Here is a 21078-nt window from a genome sequence, read left to right on the forward strand (position 1 = left end):
GGGGTTTCACCATGTTGACCAGGATGGTCTCAATCTCTTGACCTCGTGATCCACCCGCCTCAGCCTCCCAAAGTGCTGGGATTACAGGCTTGAGCCACCGCGCCCGGCCTAATTTGTGTATTTTTAGTAGAGACAGGGTTTCACCATGTTGGTAGGCTGGTCTTGAACTCCTGACCTCAGGTGATCTGCCCACCTCAGCCTCCCAAAGTGCCAGGATTACAGGCATGAGCCGCCGCTCCCAGGTCCCACTGTGTTTTACAGTGGGTCTGTCACATGCATGCATGTGTTCCCCAGGGAGGGTCAGCAGGTAGAGTACAGCTCATCCTGATGGCTGGGACCTCTCTCAGGCCCCTAGAAGTGGTCGGGGCAGGCCCTCAGAGGGCAAAGCTGAGTAAAAGCAAAGCTGAGCAGGATGATGATATTTTGAAAACTGACTCAGTGATGTAAACAGTGCCTCTACCTGGTCCCCATGGATGCAGTATTAAACTGGAAATTCAGTCCCTAAAAGTTGCACTTCTTGGGTTAAGGTGTTCTTTATTAGGAACAGTTTTTTTTTTTCCCCCTAAATGTTAAAAGAAGCTGCCATTGATTCTGTAATGCTACAGAATTACAGTATTATTTGTATACTTAGCTGCCTACAGAAAAAAATTTATCTTAAATTTACTCCTGTGTTTCTTCATAGGAGGAATAAACAGTGAATGGGAACCAGTATTTTTCTAAAAATTTTTTTGATTAGTTAATGCAGGATTAGGTGGTAGGATTTCTTTGTCTGATATCTAATACTTTGTTTCAGGCAGTAATGAACAATGCCATATACCTTACCAGGTAGATTTTTATATAAATGATTGCTTATGAATTATAAATGATGTGAGTTGGGTTTAGAGGTTTACATTTTAATGAATGATGCTAAATTGATATTGAAATTGTAGAGATTTGTTGTTTGTTTTGTTTTTTAAAATTAGGGCTGGGCACGGTGGCTAATGCCTATAATCCCAGCACTTTGGGAGGCTGAAGTGGGTGGATCATGAGATCAGGAGTTCAAGACCAACCTGGCCAAGATGGTAAAACCCTGTATCTACTAAAAATACAAAAATTAGCTGGGGACAGTGGCGGGCACCTGTAATCGCAGCTACTCGGGAGATTGAGGCAGGAGAATCACTTGAGCCCGGGAGGCGGAGGTTGCAGTGAGCTGAGATGGTGCCACTGCACTCGAGCTTCGGCAACAGAGCAGGACTCCATCTCAAAAAAAAAAAAAAAAAAAAAAAAAACAAACAAAAAAAAAAAAAAAAAAAAAAAAAAAAAAAAGGGTACCAAAGCCACCATTGTTGCTTTCTTTTTTTGTTGTTGTTGAGACAGGGTCTTGCCCTGTTGCCCAGTCTGGACTGCAGTAGCACAATGACGGCTCACTAGCGTTGGCCTCCCAGGCTCCAGTGATTGCCCTGCCTTAAGCAATTCTCTCGCCTCTGCTTCCCGGGCACTGATGTGTAAATTTTTTGTAGAGATGGGGTCTAACTATGTTGCCCAGACTCACTTTTCTTACTAACACACTTAGAGTGACTTAAATTGTGTATATTCTGCAGCTTCTTAGGTTTGTGTTCAGTTCATTGAATGTGGGAGTGTTCATTTGTTAATATCTAAGTGAGATTTGGTACTGTCTGTACAGCAAAGTATAATAATTACGTTTTCTTGTATGTAGTCGTGCGGAGATGAACAGTTAAATTGTTGAGTTCTCTGCTGCAGATTACTCCAATACAAAGCAAGCCTTTGTGGTGTCGTTGGGAAAAACTTAAAGGGACTTTGTCATGGGTGGTTTTATTAGCAAAGCGAAACTTCTTTAAATTTTACTATAAAATCACACAGCGTTGGTACCCTGTCATATACCTATCATGCTAACACTTTGATGTTGAAGAACTGTTGTTAGTTATTAGATTGTAAAGTGCCTCATCCAGAGAATAGGCATGAAACTTCTCATAATTCAGTTTCCAACCTTGATAGTGAGTGCTTTACTTGGTACAGTACTTTGTAAGTTTATTTTGATGACCTGGGTGCTTGGCAAAATAGGAATAGCATGCATTTCTACTGATGTGTGCCTGGGGTGAGGAAAGTTTTGAGCATAAGGAGACTTGTGAATTCTTTCCTTGGGCATTTATAAAGTTACAGTGACTATGTAGCTTTTAGTATGGAATGGATAAAGAAATCCACATATTAAGCATCTTTTTATGTGCTTATTGGCTATTTGTATATCTTCTTTGGAGAGATATTTACTCAGATCTTTTGCCCTTTTTTTTGTTTTCTTTTGTTTTGAGACAGAGTTTCACTCTTGTTGCCCAGGCTGGAGTGCAGTGGTGTGACTTGTCTTGGATTCAAGCCATTATCCTGCCACAGCAGCTGGGGTTACAGGTGTGTGCCACCATGCCTGGCTAACTTTTTTGTATTTTTAGTAGAGACAGGTTTCACCATGTTGGCCAGGTTGGACTCGAACTCCTGATATCAGTTCATCCGCCTACATCACCCTCCCAAAATGCTGGGATTACAGGCATGAGCCACTGCGCCTGGCACTCCCCCCTCCCCCCCCCCTTTTTTTTGGAGATGGAGTCTTGCTCTTGCTCGGATTGTAGTACAGTGGCACAGTCTTGGCTCACTGCAACCTCCGCCTCCCGGGCTCAAGAGATTCTCCTGCCTCAGCCTCCCAGGCAGTGAGGATTACTGGTGCCCACTACCACTCCCAACTAATTTTTGTGTTTTTAGTAGAGATGGGGTTTTTACCATGTTGCCCAGGCTAGTATTCATGTCTACACGACTACATCCAGGTCTCAAGTGATCCCTTTGTCCGTTTTTAAATTGTGGTGTTTGTCCTTTTAGTACTGAGTTTTAAGAATTCTTCGTATAATCTAGGTACAAACCTTTTATATATATAATTTACAAATCTCTACCATTCTGTGGGTTTTCTTTTCATTTTTTTTTTGGTGGTAGTGTCTTTATTTTTAAAAAAATTTGTGGTAAAATATACATAAAATATACTGTCTTGACTATTTTAAAATATACTGTTCCATGACATTAGGTACTTTCATTTTGTTTGGCCAACCCATTGTAATCTCACCATCCATCTTCAGAATGCTTTTCATCTTGCAAAACTGTAACTTTGTGTCCATTAAACAGTAACTTCACATTTCTTTCTTTTTCAGGCTTTTGACAACCACCCTTCTACTTTCTGTCTCTATGAATTTGACTGCTTTAGGTCCTTTATATGAGTGGAATATACAGTATTTGTCCTTTTGTGACTGGTTTATTTCACTTATCACAATGTCCTCAAGGTCCATCCATGTTGTAACATGTGATCTACTCTATTCTATGTATATATCACATTTTGTTTCTCCATTCATCCCTCAATGGATACCTTTTAGGGGTTGTGCATAGTATTGCTATGAATATGGATGCACAAACCGTGGTGATGTCCTTTGAAGCACAAAAGTTTTTAATTTTGATGAAGTCCAATGTATCTATTTTTTTCTTTTGTAGCTTGTGCTTTTGGTGTCATGTCTAAGAAACTGTTGCCTTATACAAGATCACAAAGATTTATCTGTATGTTTTCTTCTGAGAGTTTAATATATTAGTGCTTACATTTAGGTCTTTGATTCTTCTGAGTTAATTTTGGTATATGCCTTGAGGTTAGAGTCATGGTTTATGGAATGGCGGGTCTAAACTTAAGCTCTAGTTGTTAGTCTGCTTTGGTTATGCTGAAAAATTGGAGCATAAATATTTTTCATAAGGATCCCTCTTCCCCAATGCTACCACTCCATCACCCTGCAGGACCCTAAGTCCAGCCTCTTGGCCCTGAATGATTGAGAACTCTGGAACAAAGACCTTGGCAATAATGATTTTATATCCATTTCATTTTTCCTCATTGATCATAACGACTTTATTCTTTCTCAGTTACCCACCCCACAACATAATTTATGTTAGGTGGAAAATTTCCCCTAACTTAGTAAGCCTCTTTGGTGTGGGAAAGCCTCACTTGTGTGGAGGCATTGCCCCTTGAGTCTTGGTTTCTGAACCACATTCCAGCAGAGTGGTGTCCTTAGAGAATCTTGGTAATATACCTTAAGCAGATTCCTTCCCTTTAAGAAATTAAAAAGATTTAAACAAAGAAAAATGGTGGAGAGGTGTTGGCAAAGCTCGTCTTGACAGTATGGCAAGGGAAAAATAGTTTTAGGCTCTTTTCCTGTTTGCCATGCCAGTCATTAAGTGACAAGCCTTTCCTGGTTTTTCCTTTTTTTTTTTTGGGACAAAGTCTCACTCTTTCTCTCAGGCTGGAGTGCAGTGGCACGATCTTGGCTCACTGCAATCTCTGCCTCCTGGGTTCAAGCAATTCTCCTGCCTCAGCCTCCCTAGTAGCTGGGATTATAGGCGCATGCCACGGCACCCATCTAAATTTTTGTGTTTTTAGTAGAGATGGGGTTTCAACCATGTTGGCCAGGCTGGGCTTGAACTCCTGACCTCAGGTAATCCACCTGCCTCGGCCTCCCAAAGTGCCAGGATTACAGGTGTTAGCCACTGCGCCTGGCTGGTTTTTCCCTGTTGACAACTAATTTTTACTCTTTAGTGGGAACAAAAATGAAAACGCAAACAGCCCCAGACTGTTTAGAAGGATCCCCTTGGCTTGCCCTGTGTATAAACTTCACCCAGATTTTCTGCATAATTAGAGATTCTCAGAGTTTCAGTTCCCCTCGCTGTTTAAATTAGCAGGACTTGAATTCCTAGAACAAAAGGCCTAACATTGTAGCAGGACTGGAGTTCCTGGTTTAGCTACTTATATTTTAAACCTCCTTCCCTTATTTTTTGGAGGTAGAAAGGTACAAGATACAATGCTATCAATTTTTTTTTTGAAGTAGTGGACATTATTTCATAAATTACAAATGTTAGCTGTGATGTAAAGGTTCTTATCACACCATACGTTGATGGGCTTGAGTGCTGAGCACAAGAAAAGTGTAAACCGGACTACTTGTAGGTCCTCTGGTTTCAGAATGATTTATACTCACTTTACTGGCGCACATTTAGTCGCCTTGAACCTTCTCAACTGTAGCTTCCTCTTACAGTGTGTGAAGTGAGGGCCACTGGTGAGCGGGTCTTAGGTCCATATACAGGTTGAGTATTCCTAATCTAAAAACCTAAAATCCTAAATGCTCCAAAATCTGAAACTTCTTGAGTGGCAACATGATGCTTAAAGGAAATGCTCGGTGGAGGATATTGGATTTTTGGATTAGGGATATTTCACTGGTAAGTTTAATGCAAATGCTCCAAATCTGAAAATATCCGAACTCCAAACTGCTTCTGGTTTTAAGCATTTTGGATAAGGGATAGTCAGACTGTATTTGATGTATCTCTAGAGGTTGTGAAAGCTTAGGCAGTTCAAAAGTCATGTTGTTTTAACTACTTATTACCATTTGTTGGTTGGGCCTCTTCAACCATTGTGATCTAATCACTTAGTTCAATATGTTGTTGAATTCAAGTATTGAGCTCTTATGATGAATGAGCAAGACTTTGGGCGGGCACATAAAGGTGGGGCACCCACAGGACCTGCTCTTGGGGAAGCTTGCATAAGTGTATTTTATTCACGAGATACACTTGTAAAAATATACATGATAGGCCATAGGTGGCCTCACAGTGTGTCTGTAGTGTTACAGTTATTATATGATTCAAGGGAGTGAGAGGTGAGTCTGTTTCAAGGCAGGCTCCTGGGGGACAACCTGGGGAGGAAGGTTGAGCCTGCAGTGCTTTCGATGTGTGAAAGTAATGACTCTCAATATTGTTTTGTATCATTTCAAAGTACTTCTATACCATTGTTACACGCCTCCTGCCAGGTCCCATCTGCTTCTGTCAATAGGTTGGCCATGTCCTCATTTCATGGATGAGGAAACTGGTCTCTAAGCACGTGGCTTGGTGCAACAGAGATTTGGATCTCAATCGTATGTGTCAATCCCACTACATATTTTCTAGGAAGTGGTAGTGTGAACAAAAAAGCAGAAGAGGACAGACTCAGATAGCACAGTGAGTTCTTTGGGATTGGGGAAAGGAAGGGTGAGAAGTGCAGAAAGGGCTGAGGGGTTTGTACAGTGACAAGGTTTGTCCAGATAAGCTGCGAGAGTGCCCAGGAAGACCAAAACCCTCACAGGTGTGTGTGTGTGTGTGTGTGTGTGTGTGTGTGTGTGTGTGTGTGTGTGTGTGTGTGTGTAGAATCAGCTGTTTTGAGGAACAGCTGATGTATCACCTGCATATATTTAGAATGTACAGTTTGGCAAGTTTTGATGTGTGTATACTTGTGAAACATCGCCACAATCAAGAGAATGAACATTATTCATGACCCTGAAAAGTCTCCTCCTGTCCCCCAAAAGGGCTTTTCTTAAAAACATTTTTTCAAGTGGTAAGTTTGAAGAATAAAAAAAACTTTTGTATACCTGTTACCAGATTCACCAGTTTTAGACATTTTGATAATTTGCTTGCATCCTTTACATATGTGTATGTGTATATATTTATATGTACATACATTTGCGTGCACACACATGGTTCCCCTGCAAACCCAGTCAAGAGTAGCTTTTATGAATGGTGCTGCTGTATTCCTTAATGCTTCAATGCGTATTTCCAAAGAAAGAATAGCCTCTTATGTATCTGTAATACAGCTATCACATTCAGGAAAGTTGTTAATACAATATTTTTTATTTTATGTTCCAGTTTTAATAGTTTTCTGTTAATGTCCTTAATAGCAAGGACATTTTTCTCCATGTACAGAATCCAGTCCAGGGTTATACAGTACATTTGAATGTTTCCTTTCTTGAGTTACCTTTGATTTAAAAATTTCCTCAGACTTTCATGCCATCGACACCTTGGAAGAAACCAGACCAACTATTTTTACAGTGTCCAAGGGCTTTGAGCAGGTAGGTGAACGTGATCTACCTGGAAAAGATGAACAGTTGTGAGTGAGGTGGATACATGTGGTGGGGAGGAAGTTGGAGGCAATGGCCTTGTGCTCTCCCCACAGGCTTAGGTTGGTAGAGGCCGTGGTTGTGGGGGAATTATTGGTAAAATTGCTTAGACATGGATGGACATGGAAAAAAGCAGAGGTGATTGCAGGGTCCTAATGCTTGTGTTCTGGAAAATTAAACAAAGAAAGAGCAGGGAGCTATAAATATAAAACTGGGAAAGGGCTGTTTAACATCCAGGAATTGTTATGCATTAATTTCTTCTTTTTGCACACTATGACACCCTGAACGTAACTACTTAGAAAAAAGGTTGTGAAATTTTAGGAGTTTGGGACCCAGTGGCCAAATTGAAATTCAGTGCATGTAGGGTAGTTGCCAATAAAGTCACCCTTGGGTGCTTGTTCATAGCTTTAGATAGAGGAAAGTTTGTCTTCTACCTTTAAGGAATTGAGACTGGTATCATCAGGGTAGAGTATCATGGGCCTAGTTTAGGGAAGTTCACGGGCCAGTGTCTTTGTAAGTGAAACAGGCGCCTTTCCCCAATGAGAGAGCATGTGGAGACATTCACTTTAAGGAAAGGTTGGTGGAACGTATCATCTTTGTTATGTAGCCCAGTTATCATTTCTGTAGGTGTGTAACAGTTTACTAAGTGCAAGGAGTTACCTCTGAATCTTCTATATGAGAAAAAAAAAGCATATTTTGTAGCATGCAGTAACCTCTGGAATACAAAAATGGATTTATATTTTTCTTTTACTAAATATGAGTAGAGAGCATTTCAGAGTGTGGGACATGAGTTGTCTCACCAGTAGGACAGCTTTAGAAGGCATTAGGCTTTCAGTGTTGTAAACTGTTTATCACTTACATTAAACCATCATAACCGCCTGAGACCAGTGCTTTTACTTGGTTGCTTTGTCAGGAGATTTGTGAATAATTGAATCCTTTAAAGTTTTTATGATGTTTTGAGAAGTGAAATTAGTTAAAGATATATCCTATTACCAGAATGTCTGCTGGCTAGGATTGTTATTCTGTTGTTCTATTTAAATAGAATATGTCATATAGCAGACATTTTCTGAAATAGCCTTAGGTTTTAAAATAAAAAGTAAGGCTGGGCATGGTGGTTCACGCCTGTGTAATCTCAGCACTTCGGGAGGCTGAGGTGGGAAGATTGCTTGATCCCAAGAGTTCAAGACCAGCCTAGGCAACATAGCAAGACTTTGTCTCACAAAATAAAATAGAAAGTAATGAAGATGACTTTCTCTCCTAGTCCTTGGTTGGGGACCTGGTTCATAATTTAAAACTCTCGTTTCAATTTAAGACTCTATAAAATAGGATTGATAAACTGTACTGCCTTGGATTGCTTTTGAAAATGTTAAGTGCTACGGCCTGCCTTCACATGGTAAGAGGAAGGTCATTACATATCATACGCCATGTTTTCCTTTAGTTTATTCCTAAAATATTTTAAAGTGCTTATTGCCTTATGTAAAATTATAAGATCACATAATCACCCCTCCCCCCTGGAAAACTAATCTTTTTTTTTTTTTTTTTTTTAAGTGAAAGCAAGTTTATTAAAGTATGGGAATGAAGAATGGTTACTCCATAGGCGGAGCAGCCTAGACTCTCTTAAAATAGAGTCTAAGCTAATGGAGAATGGAATATTATTAAAAAAAACTCTGTTTTATAGCAGAAGTTTCTACCAGGCCTCATACGAATTTTCTGCTCTTTCTGTCTTGAGTATTAACAGTGGGAAATTGTGGACACTTACACAGAGCAATGCTTAGAATTTGCTGGGCTTTCTGAAAAGTAATCCATCAGCATTGCAAACCACAAGCAGTATAAAATTGTTGATACCCATATTTATTTTTATTTTCTTTAGGTGTAGAAAGAGACCCTTGAGTTAGAGTTTTTGGATGATGAATTTAGTCCTTAATCATTAGTATATTTGTGCATGTCATATTCTAGGTCATAATAAATAACTTACCAACGTGCCACATTTGCGGTAGTTAGATAATGCTTTTGTTTCCTCTTTTTTCCCCACTTTGAATCCAAATTAATATAACATGTTAATTTGTGTTTTTCTCAATTCAGTGTGGTAATTTCATTGCATTAAAGCTTTAAGCATTTTTGTCTTCACTGATAATCCACTTAATCTCTCACAATAAAAAGTACTTTAATTTCTACTGATTTACATTTATCCAATCAAAAGTTTATATATTACTAGACTTTCTGTTACTTTTGCCTAGCATCCAAAACCATGTTTTATGATTGGTTGGCAAAGAGCTATAGAAAACAGATTTTAATATGCAGTGTATATTGTTAAATTTTCTATCTAATGGATTCCCAGAAATATTTGTGTTATATACATAAGAAACTATATGCATAATTCCCAGTGAGACAGTTATTTTCATTACTTGAAATACTCATTGAAAGCTGTGATTGCATGTTCCATTACATGATTACCAAAAACAATTCTAGGTTGAGGGAGTGGGTGATTCCATATACTTCCAACATTTCCAAAAAATAATTTGAGTGGACTTGATAAACTTTGAAAAGTATTAAATTCCTATGTTGTGTCATCTGTCACCCCCGCCCCTCCCTTCTTTCAAGTTCCCTGGGTAGCCACCATTTAATTTATGATAAGATGAATACTCTGGCCCTGGGATTCCCACCTCACCCCCTTTAGTCAGAGTGCTATTGGTATGAATCAGAAATGATTCAGAATCTGCTATAAGTGATAGGTGCAAGCACAATTTTTGGATGTTATAAAGCAAAGCATTGCTGCAATTTCTGGGTAACTTTTCATGAAACTCCTGTAGTACCATATTTCTCTTTGCTCTTAGGAACTTCCTGAGTGATTTTTTTTTTTTTTAAAGCAATATTAGTTTTTAACAGCTTTGATCATATTCCTCGCCTGTTTTCTGTTGATGGTACTGTCAGGTGTTGATATAATAGTTCCCAGGTGTATGAAATCTTAGAATTGGGGCTAAGCCACATATCACCTTTGGCTGTTTCTGTACCTAGGGTTTGTTTATCTCCAGAGATTAGGAATCTTTTATTTCTTATTTTTATTCATTGAGACAGTCTCATTCTGTCATCCTGACTGGAGTACAGCTCACTACAGCCTCAAACTCCTGGGCTCAAACTGTCCTCCCACTTCAGCTTCCCAAGTAGCTGGGACTACAAGCATGTGCCACCAAGCCTGGCTAATTTAAAAAAAAAAAAAAAAAATTTTTTTTTTTTTGAAGAGGTGGCATCTCACTTTGTTACCCGGGCTGTTCTCAAACTTCTCCTGCCTCAGCTTCCCAAATTGTTGGGATTATAGGCATGAGCCACCACACCTGGCCTGGGGAACTTCTTGACCATGGTTCCCAGAACTGGACCCCATCCTCGTTATGGGATGTGCTGTGATTTATCAATGTCCTTCTTAACGTGTGTTAATAAGGAACTCATCTAGTTCTCTAAATATAGTGTGGCCAATTCTGAGGGTAGTGAGACTTTATTTTCCTGTGATCTGGAAATTGTATGTTGGTTAATGCAGCCTAAGACCACCGTACCTTTTTCAGAACTTGTCACTTACAGTGGTTCATATGACACAGCAACATTTCTGTGCCTGCCTCCAAACACATTTCCCTTATTAAAAAGAAAAACAAAAAGGATTTTAAACTCAGCATTCTAACTTGTCAGTGTAATTTAATGCTATTGTTGACTTTATTGGTTATTTTATTTCTTGTTGTTGGCAAGTTTACTGATCTGTCTTCTGGGTTGTCATGTGATACCCACAGACGTAAATGCAGAGGAGAAAAGTTGATTGCAGCAGTAATAGCCAATGCCCCACATGGTTCCCCGTGTCACTTTTGGAAAAAAAGCCTTTGTTCATAGAGCAGCCTACCAATGGATAAATGTTTTATGGCCTGAAGAGAAATGCATCTCAATATAATTAATGGCTGTATTATTTTTAAGAAGCCAAGTTTGTTTTTCTTTCCCCTTTAACTGTTACTTTATTTACTTGTTTTTTAAAGACGTTCCTATTGGTGAACATAGAGAAAGGTGAATAAATGCAAATCACGTGGTTTTGTTTAGACTTAGTAATAACTTGGATAAAAGTAATTGATTCTGCTGAGAATTTGGCTATATACATGTGTTGCCATAGCAGACTTGCAGTCATAAAATGGACTTAAACCTTTGACTCACACTCTGGAAGCAGATAATACCCTTAAGGAATCTCTTGTCTGGAGTTGTTTCTTACTTAGAGAGCAGGCCACTCTGCTTACTCCATGCTTGCTTATACCCCTGGTAATTCTTAGGGAATGGGCAAAATAGGAGTAAACTTTGAAAATAATTTTTAGGGGATTGGAATCTGAGGAATAATTATAAAAAGCAGTTTAACTTCGAAAAACCAGGTTATGTCAGGCTTAGAGCCGTGTACTTTCTATGAAAGATTTCTTTCATTGTCATGACAAGCCTGAAGCAAGTTGTTATTAGCTCTATTTACGCCATTGCCTGATGGAATGGTGGAATTATCTCGAGCAGGCAGAAGGCTTCGTGATTTTTGTTTGGATTTTCTTTGGCTTGGGAAAGATACATTTGCCTTTTGCCAGAAAAGAAACTCCTTCAGGAAGCTAGCACGTCAAAGTTGATGTCTCAGAATGTTGTGGAGATGCAGCCAGTTCACTTGAAGGTAGTGGTGGTTGTAAAATAAACACCCCCTCTTTAAGTCTAGCTCTTCCAGCAGTTGTGAAATCTGAGATTTTTTGTTTGTTTTAATGTTTATTGGTAGAATTAGATAATCAATGCATACTTTGCATTTATATAAACTCTGCATTCTCTTAAAGGTTTTTGTTCTGTTTTCATTGGAAATTTTTAGCCTGCAAGTGAACTTGACATATTATCTATGCAATTGATTCTTTATGGACTTTTTTTTTTTAGGTTTTAAAACTAAATTTGAGAAATCATGCATATTGTATGCCTTATTTAATAACGAAAGAATTGTTTGCACTTTCAAAAAAGTTACAAAAAGGCTGAACACAAGTTAAATAACCTATACGTCCTAAATTTTCCATTAACTGAATAAATACTTGTTCAGTATTACATATTTCTTGCCGTCTAATAAGTCAGATTGTCAGAGATGCTTCAGTAAATTATTTAAAAATTGTACCTGAATCCCCTTTCTCTCTGAGATGATCTTGCCAATATTAAACATTGTGCCATGTGCAGTAGTAGCCCAAAAGCTTAAATAAGAACTGAACTTGTAGACTGAATATTTTATCCTTAAAATTATACACCTATATATGCATATATGATGTGCTGTATATTTATATTTCAGGTAACATATATATAGCAAACATTCAGCCAAATACTCTTTCATGCAAAGATACTGTTCTTAAAATAAAAAGTTGATGAAAAGCTTATTTGGACACAAATGTCTAGACATAAGTACTAAGCCTATGAAACTTGAGAGTAAAGTCTGCTGTGTGCTATTAGGAAAAAGATTAGTTTTTAACCTACTGAATTGTGCAGATACAAAAGTGCTTAGCATGACACAATGGCCAAAATAAAAACATTTTAGAGGTTATTTGGTTCTAGCAATGTTTTTGTGTTTCTGGAAAATTTAACATTTGTATTTTAAATTTTATATAAATTTCCTCTTTTTAACACGTTTTAAAAAGCACACAAAAAACAGTTCAAACTATATGTAGTTTGTTATTTTTCATCCTAGTTAGCTTAACACAACTCAGCAAAACAATACTTGGACATTCAGTTTTTCTAAAATACAGTATTTGGGTAGATTCCATCACTTTACCATTGGTTGCTATGTTGGTCCCTAAAACAGTCGGACAGATCCGGACAAGTGAAATTCTCTGAGAGCCATCGGTCAGTACAGTGAATATTAAATTTATGCAGGCAAGGTAATTGCCTGAGCTTGTTTTCAGTTGCTTAGTCACCTTTACAAACACTACAGATTGTACCTGGTTCACTATCAATACTGTTATGCTCTAGTGCTGGGTGGAAGGAATGTCAATCTGCTCTTTGGTTAAATCATGTGTTTGGCTGGGCATGGTGGCTCGTGCCTGTAATCCTAGCACTTTAGGAGACGAAGGCGGGCGGATCACCTGAGGTCAAGAGTTCAAGACCAGCCTGGCCAACATGGTGAAACCCCATCTCTACTAAATTACAAAAATTAGCCAGGCATGATGGTGGGTGCCTGTAATCCTGGCTACTCGGGAGGCTGAGACGGGAGAATAGCTTGAGCCGGGGAGACAGTGGTTGCAGTGAGCCAAGATCGATCATTTGAATTTCGCAACTGCCTGCCACCCCTATTGTCAGTGTTTCAGGTATGAGGCTGGGTGGTCTCATTTTCACCATGCATTTCAGTGCTGTTTCCTTGGGCCTGTCTGTCTTGAGAGGAGCCTTCCCTGTCCTGGCTGCTGTCATTAACTGTACCTATGTTACGCAGTTCTGAGTGCATCTCTGGTAAATGCTGACCATTTCTCTGAAGCTCTGATTTAGAGAACCAGAGCTTCTCTCTAATGGTTGAACCCTTCATTAGAGAACTAGGTTCTCCAAACCCCATTGTAATCTGCCTTAAAATTTACCAAAGAGCCACTGATGATGGCTCAACAAGCTTATTCTCAGAAATCCTAGGAAGAGGAACTGTTATGGTACCCAGTATAGGTTTGAATACATGACTACTCTAAAAGAGAAATGGTTCAGCAAAAGCCCCCACTATTGCCTTTGTTAATAGTGACTGTGTTTTCTGCTAGCCCTACTCTGGATGAGTTCTATTTGCAATACTAACCTGATCTCTATTTTCTCTTGGATGGATCCTTCTCACTTGAAGGTCCAGTGTGATTGTTGGATGTCGTTGTACAGCAGTTGAGGATCTGCTGGATTCTTCTCCTCCTTCTGCTATTCTTGGCACAAATCTTGAATTAGAGAATGAGGTATATGCAGCACCTCTGTGTTCTCTATCTTGCTGTAGACTCGAGTTGTACCTCTCTTCTAACAGATCTTCTGGTTGTTTGCTGTACTGGTCTACTTTCCCTTTGTGAATTATGATAAACAGTGCCACTCTGTCTCTGAATTGGTGAATGGCTTTGGCTACTGAAAGTAGATCTTATTGGCTCTAATCTTTGGTTTGTATTTCTCACTGTAACATTAGTTCTAGCCCCATTTTCCCAAACTGTGTCCCTCCCTTGGCCTGAGTTCACTACCACTTGATTGGTTTTTGTGACTACTGAAATTAGTGCATGAAGCACTAGCTCTAGGAATGCCAGCTGCTCCCCTAATTCTATTTCTTAACCTTCCCAATGTTGAGAAAGATCCTTCAGCTGGATTTTGCCCCCTTGAAGCCAGCCTAGTCCTGGAAATGTTGGAACTCGAAGTGGACAAAATGGGAACCAAACTTGGAGAGCTGTGAGTCGAACAGCTCTTCAAAGTGTTGGAACTACTACCACTGAAATTCACTGAGGTTTGGCTTCTTGTTCGCCTGGCCATAGGACTAGTTGACCTTTGTTGCTTGTTTATAGCGTGATCTCTGTTACTATCTGAAAGTGGAATGTCTGTATATTATTCTTCATGAATTTCACATCTTCTATTTTCATGATTTATGCTTATTTCCAAACTAAACCGAAACTCTCTGCTGTTCAGGTTTGTTCGACTCACAGCCCTCCAAGTTTGGTTCCCATTTTGTCCACTTCAAGTTGCATTTCCTGTGCCCTGCAAGGTGATCAACTATTTTAGAAGAGAATCTTCATTTCAACTTTCTCTAGGGACTTCTGAGTCTCTGTGATTTGTTCCATTTTTCAAGTCAGGCTGAGAAGCTAGTTGTTCCTTGACCCCCATCTAACCACTGTTGCAGTCTTCTGATGTTATTTCTCCAGGAGTGCCAAAAAGATTATGGTCTCTCATAAGCCAATACTCCATCTTTGAGTTCATTAATCAACTGATAATAGGCTTCTTCTCTGTGGAGACACTCTTCTTGCTGCCATCTTCTCCAATTTTCACAGCGATTACGGTCTTGAGATAAGGTTTCTTCACCACCACTATCCCATCTAGATCTAGACTTCCTCAGATTCCTGGCTTTCTTATTTTCCTTTCAACAGGTTTTTAACGTATGCCATGGTATCCATCCTTCAATTATGCGTGCCTTTTTTGAGAGCTTCCCATCTCTTCCCAATTCAAATCCAGACCTGTTGGTCTTCAGGGTTCTTAAACTACTGTACTGTTCTCGGTTTCATTACTCTGCTATTCAATAAAATGGCAATTATTGTCCTCTCTGCTCTCATCACTTGGCTTAGCCAAACCATCCATCAGAATATCATCCTGTTCTGTGGAACAGCTCTTGGGAACTTGGAATAAGAAAGATGAGTGGATATTTTAGTATGAATTGGTGGTATTCCACATGTACATATAAAGTTTTCAGGGCCAGGTACCATGGCTCATGCCTGTAATGCAAGCTTTCGGAGGGGAGGGTGGGGTAAGATGGGCAGATCTCTTGAGTCCAAGAGTTTGCGACTAGCCTGGGCAACATGGTGAAACCCCAGCGCTACAAAAATTAGCAGGATGTGTGGCATGTGCCTGTTGTCCCAGCTACTCCAGACGCTGAGGTGGGAGGATCATTTGAGCCTGTGAGGCAGAGTTGCAGTAAGCTGAGATCGCACCATTGTGCTCTAGTCTGGGTAAGAGAGCCAGGACCTTGTCTTTTAAAAAAAAGCATTTTCAGGTCTTGTACTACTCTAGAGGTATATCTAAAACAGCAGATGATGGGAGTGATCATTGGGAATATCTGGTTTTCTGCTTACCACCTATGCCTTGATGTCTTCTGGAGCTTTCCAAACACCTCCTCTTTGTACATTGATTTGCCTTCTAGCTACTTCAGCATGGTTTTCAGGCTAGGAAAGGATGAGCCTTTCAGGAGAAGCTGTATAACAAAATGTGTTAAATAACTGGCCTTATTTTACACACAGTTTAAATCCAGCAGGCCCTGGGTGAGGATTTGAGAGGGTCTCTGTGCTCCGTAGTTCTGTGGATTAGCTCTTGGCTTTCATTGTTCTCTTTTAGCTCTTTCTCGTTCACGTTTGTTTAAATAGTCTTGAGTGTTTCAGAGGCTGAGGTGGTTGGAAGACTGGCTACCAGATAAGGGGAGCATTGCTATCCTTGTGCTTTCTTCTCTGCAGGACCAAGAGTTCCTCACTGTGCAGTATGAGAAAGTTGCTAGCGTTGTTCTCAGTAACAAAATCTTCTACGTGAAGATTTGCTGTCCCCTCAGTTCCTTAGTTTTCCTGTTTACAAAATGAAATGTCATTGAACATATTTTCAGGCCGCTTACAGCTCCAGTGACCTTGAGTCCTGTAGGTCCCTCTTGCTGGGTAGAATGTTCAGATGAATTACATAGGGTGCCATTGTGTTGCAGAATCACACTTTGAAGAGAGGTCCTATTCCCTGCAGCATTCTTGACTTTTTTGAAGAGGACTGAGCTCATGGTCAGCATGTTTCCTGATGGTTTAAAGTATCTAGCTTTAAAACTTCCAGCTGCTATTGGAGATGAAGACGGTGAGATCCAAGCACAGACAAACGGATTGGCTTTTAGAAGCATCCTGGGCTGGCTGGGTGGACTTATACAGAACCACTGGTGGCAGGTTAGTTCCCTGGGACTTTTCCAACATTTGTCTCTGTATTGAATTTTGTCCTTATTCCTGAAATAGAGTAGCCACTGAAATCAGGAACCAGAACTGCTGGAAAATACCTTTGGAAACCACTGTATTTCATGGTAGAGAAAAGGCAACTGCCAGTAGTTAAAATACTGGGTTGAGTGCTAGTTTTTCTCTCTCTGTTTTTCTCTTTAATGAGAGGCCCGATTTACCTTCTTCTGTCTGTTAAAGCTCTTCACAGACTCTTGGAAAAACAAGCCATTTAATGGTACCAGCCATGAGGGCCCACCTTCAGTTCCATGAAAGCTACCTGGGAGTTCTGGTCACAGGATCCTGATAGAAGACCATGTAACCCCTGCTAGGCAGTCAGCCGGAGGGCTTTGGTGTGGCTCATGCTCATGTTTGTTCAAGTGACCTGAATGTGCTTCCTCTTTGGGGCCCTGTTTCAAATGCACACGTTGACACCGTTATCGTCCACTAAACCAAGTGAGAGTCAGGAAATTCAAATTCGTAGTGCCTGTGACTTGGTCACACTCCCTGTACACATAACAAGATCTTAAATCAGACTGCCATCTAGAGTAACACTCAAACTGCATATGGGGGCTGAGCTGCTCATGGTGTGGGCTGCAACTTTGAAGTTCCAGACTTTGATGTGATCAACGTTTCAGACTTAAAGTCCCTTCTGTATAGTAACTTTTTTTTTTTTTTAACACCAAACTGAAAATAAAAATTGATTTAGATTAGGGATTTTGGAGAAGCAAATTGTAAAGGGAGGAGGCCTCTTGCAAACCACATGTAACTATGTCACATCCTTAAGTGCCTCAGGAAGAGAGAGATGACAGACCAGTGACCTTTCACCATATCTCTTACTTCTAGCCGTTCTCACAGAGACCTTGCCCTTCAGCACACGTGCAAACCCTAAAAAGAGGACACTTTTGACTTTGCTCTTATTGACCAAGTGATAATCCTGATGGAGAAACAGGGTTTAGAGGCATGCGGTGTTCTTTTTTACACAGATTTCAAGATTCAAGTACTGGAGATCATCTTACAGCCTTCTTCACTGATTCTGTGGCTGATTAAAGTTCAGTTATTCACCTCCATCTTGCTGGTGAAAGGAATGCAAGGACAGGGAAAGTAGAGTTTGTGGGTCATTTCTCTTTTAAAACGTTGCCATTAAAATTGTAGATCAGCTGATACACAGTAGTCCTTCTTTACAGGAGGGAGATAGTTCCAGGACCCAGAGTGAGTGCCTGAAACTGGATAGTATCAGATCCTGTGTATGCTACAGGGTCTGTTTTCCCTTATACCTGTATACCTATGAGAGTTTATACATTAAGCGGAGTAGGAGATTAACAACAATAACTAATAAAAAACAGACCATTAATAACAGCATACTGTAATAAAAGAGAAATGAATGCGGTTTCTCTCTTCCTCAAAATATTTTATTGTATTATACTGCAGGTAACAGAAAAAGGCAGAAAGTGAAAACTCAGGTAGGGAAGGACCGTACATGGGATTGACATCAAGCAAACAAGAAATGCCGTGCCTGGGATGTTAACATTTCTTGGCCACTGAAATTGTTGGGCCAGCACCTTTTTGAAAGAAATCTCCTTAGGCATGCTTGCATGTGTTTGTCTGTGTATACATATGTGTAACACACAGACAAGTCTCTTCTGTTTTCTTCTTTAAGGGTGAAAACCTGAGGTGTCATCCTGATAATTTCATGGAGACCATGTAACATTTTTTCCATCATACATGGCACTTTCTCTTCATAGCTGTGTCTATGATATGCTGTCTGCCTGCTGTGCTCTGTTTATTTGAGCTTTCTAGGAGAGGTGGGGAAGCCTCAATTTTGTGGTCTCCATGTCATAACAGCTGATAAATGGAAGATGGATAACTAACCCTTTAAGTCAGTGCGTTCTCTGCTGGGCCTTTCAGCCTACTGACCCTATCCTCAGTAAGGTGTCTAAAAAGGCAGGGCAAAACCTAGACCTCTGGTTATTATAGTTTTTATTTTATTTTTATTTTTGAGACAGGGCTTCCCTCTGTTGCCCATGCTAGAGTGTAGTGGTGCAATCTTTGCTCACTGCAACCTCCACCACCTGGGCTCAAACAGTCCTTCCACCTCAGCCTCCTGAGGAGCTGGGACTAAAGGCATGCACTACCACACATGGCTCATTTTTTGTATTTTTAGTAGAGATGGGTTTTGCCATGTTGCCTAGGGTAGTCTTGAACTCCTGGGCTCAAGGGATCCACCCAACTTAGCCTTCCACTGTGCTGGGATTTACAGGCCTGAGCCACTGTGCCTGGCCTAGGTCTTAGGGTTTTTGTATTTTACTGTTGACACCACTGTGGCTGTGATGGGAAGAGGGAAGTAACAGGGCTCATGAGAGAGTGCTGAGCATCGTCCTCACCCCCAAACACAGCTTCTGTGTGTTTTAGATGTGTTATTTCCTTATTATGCCATCCATGTTTAGGGGCACAAGAAGAAAGTGAGGAAGGAATGGGAAGGTAAGTCCATGGGAACCCCTCTAGCAGGCTTCCCTGCCTCAGCACTGTTTCAAGGAGATAGGATAGAATTATGGCTTAACTCTTTTAATGTACGAAATCAGCAGCAACTATGAATATTTTTTTTTTTTCTTTTTTTTTGAGACGGAGTTTTGCTCTCGTTACCCAGGCTGAAGTGCAATGGCGCAATCTCGGCTCACCGCAACCTCCGCCTCCTGGGTTCAGGCAATTCTCCTGCTTCAGCCTCCTGACTAGTTGGGATTACAGGCACGTGCCACCATGCCCAGCTAATTTTTTGTATTTTTAGTAGAGACAGGGTTTCACCATGTTGACCAGGATGGTCTCGATCTCTTGACCTTGTGATCCACCCGCCTCAGCCTCCCAAAGTGCTGGGATTACAGGCTTGAGCCACCACGCCCGGCCAACTATGAATATTTCTATCTTCAAATTCGTGTTGCACACTGAGAACCTTATTATATGATTCGAAATTTATTGGTCATATCCTGAAATATACACTGTGTGTACCTAGTAACCTAGTATTGGTTACAGTGATGCTGTCTTAAGTTAGTTTGTTTGTTTTAAATGATGTTTGATCCCACCATAGTGGTAGCACTCTAGCACAGTCTTAGGTAACAAATAAGATTGCGTTCTGACATTGTGTCATAAATCATCTCTAAAACCCATGAGGTCACATAGAACTTGTTTATGTAACAGGATAGAACAAAATTCATTGTTCTGAGAATATATTGCTCACTCATTTTATCCTCAGTGACGATGAGTTTTACACCCTATGTGCAGTATTGATGCCACTGAATAAGCATTTACTTTTGATGAAGATACAACTTTTCTCCTAACATTCAGTTGAGAAGTTGCAACAACTAGACTTTTAAGTTCTAGAATTTATGTATACGTATGTGTATAAATACAGGTAGTTTCTAAGACCCGGCAACCTTAATGAATACTGGTAAAAGATTTTGGCTGTCTTTTAACAGCATTACCATATGGTTGACCATTTAAATAAGCAGCACTTTATCTTGATGTAGTGAATACATTTAATTGATTATCTTGGCAAACCAGGGTATTTGTTGGCTACAAACATAATTTTCTGAGTTTATATTATTTTTACCTCTAGATGTTTGTGAGTTATTGTTTTTATAGCCTATATTGAAAACATGCTTTTTCTTTTTGAAATGGATTGTAGTATAGAGCTTTGTTAATAAAAAAATTTAAAATAAAAATGGTAAGGCAGAATGACTTAGTTATTTTTATATTTTCCTGTAAAAACAGCCTCAGTTAAGTGAGCCACAATGAGCCATGATGTATTTCCTCCATGAGGATGGAAAATAAGCCATTTATTATTTCAGGTCTGACTCACAGTGAACCTGCTGACACTGGTATGTTTTAAAATCATAATCATAAGGAACAGGTTAGGGCAGAAACTTGGACGCTGGGCCTAGGATTGCCTGCTTATTACAATGTTTTACAACTTGGATGCTTTAGGTTTTCTGGCACATTGTCCTAAACCTCACACACTAAACACCCCCTTGTTGTACAATTATTGCTTGCCGGTTTTAGATGGTGCCAAATAGACAGATGCCTCATCATAATTACCATTTTTTAATTTCACTGTTATAGACATATATAAATAGGTTGTTATCTCCTCTCCCTTCCCTCAGTACAGCATGCTGGTCTTCCTCTCCACAAAAAGCACCCCGATGTCCTTAGTTAATAAAAACGGGCAACTGAGGAGTGAGGGTATGGCAAGTGGATGTAGCACCTCCTCAGTGTCGCAGGGTACATAATATTAAATTACATGTATTGAAAGCCGTTACATTGAATAGAGTTGTCAAAATTGTCATAGGGTAAGAGATGTGCTTCTTTCTCTCTCTTTTTTTTTTTTTCTTTAGCCCAGGACCTCAGGTGATCCGCCCGCCTTGGCCTCCAAA

At 39.9% G+C, this 21078-nt stretch overlaps 1 protein-coding gene and 1 pseudogene across 1 annotated transcript in view; one reads left to right on the forward strand and one right to left on the reverse strand.

Moving 5' to 3' along the window:
- FOXO1 (forkhead box O1) overlaps nucleotides 1-21078 on the forward strand; it is a 104551-nt gene that overhangs the window by 30527 nt on the left and 52946 nt on the right. The gene's annotated exons all lie outside the window — the stretch shown is intronic.
- LOC108313846 lies at nucleotides 13136-16569 on the reverse strand (annotated as a pseudogene).

The sequence above is a fragment of the Cebus imitator genome, unplaced genomic scaffold (assembly GCF_001604975.1).
Source record: "Cebus imitator isolate Cc_AM_T3 unplaced genomic scaffold, Cebus_imitator-1.0 Scaffold145, whole genome shotgun sequence".
NCBI lineage: Eukaryota > Metazoa > Chordata > Mammalia > Primates > Cebidae > Cebus > Cebus imitator.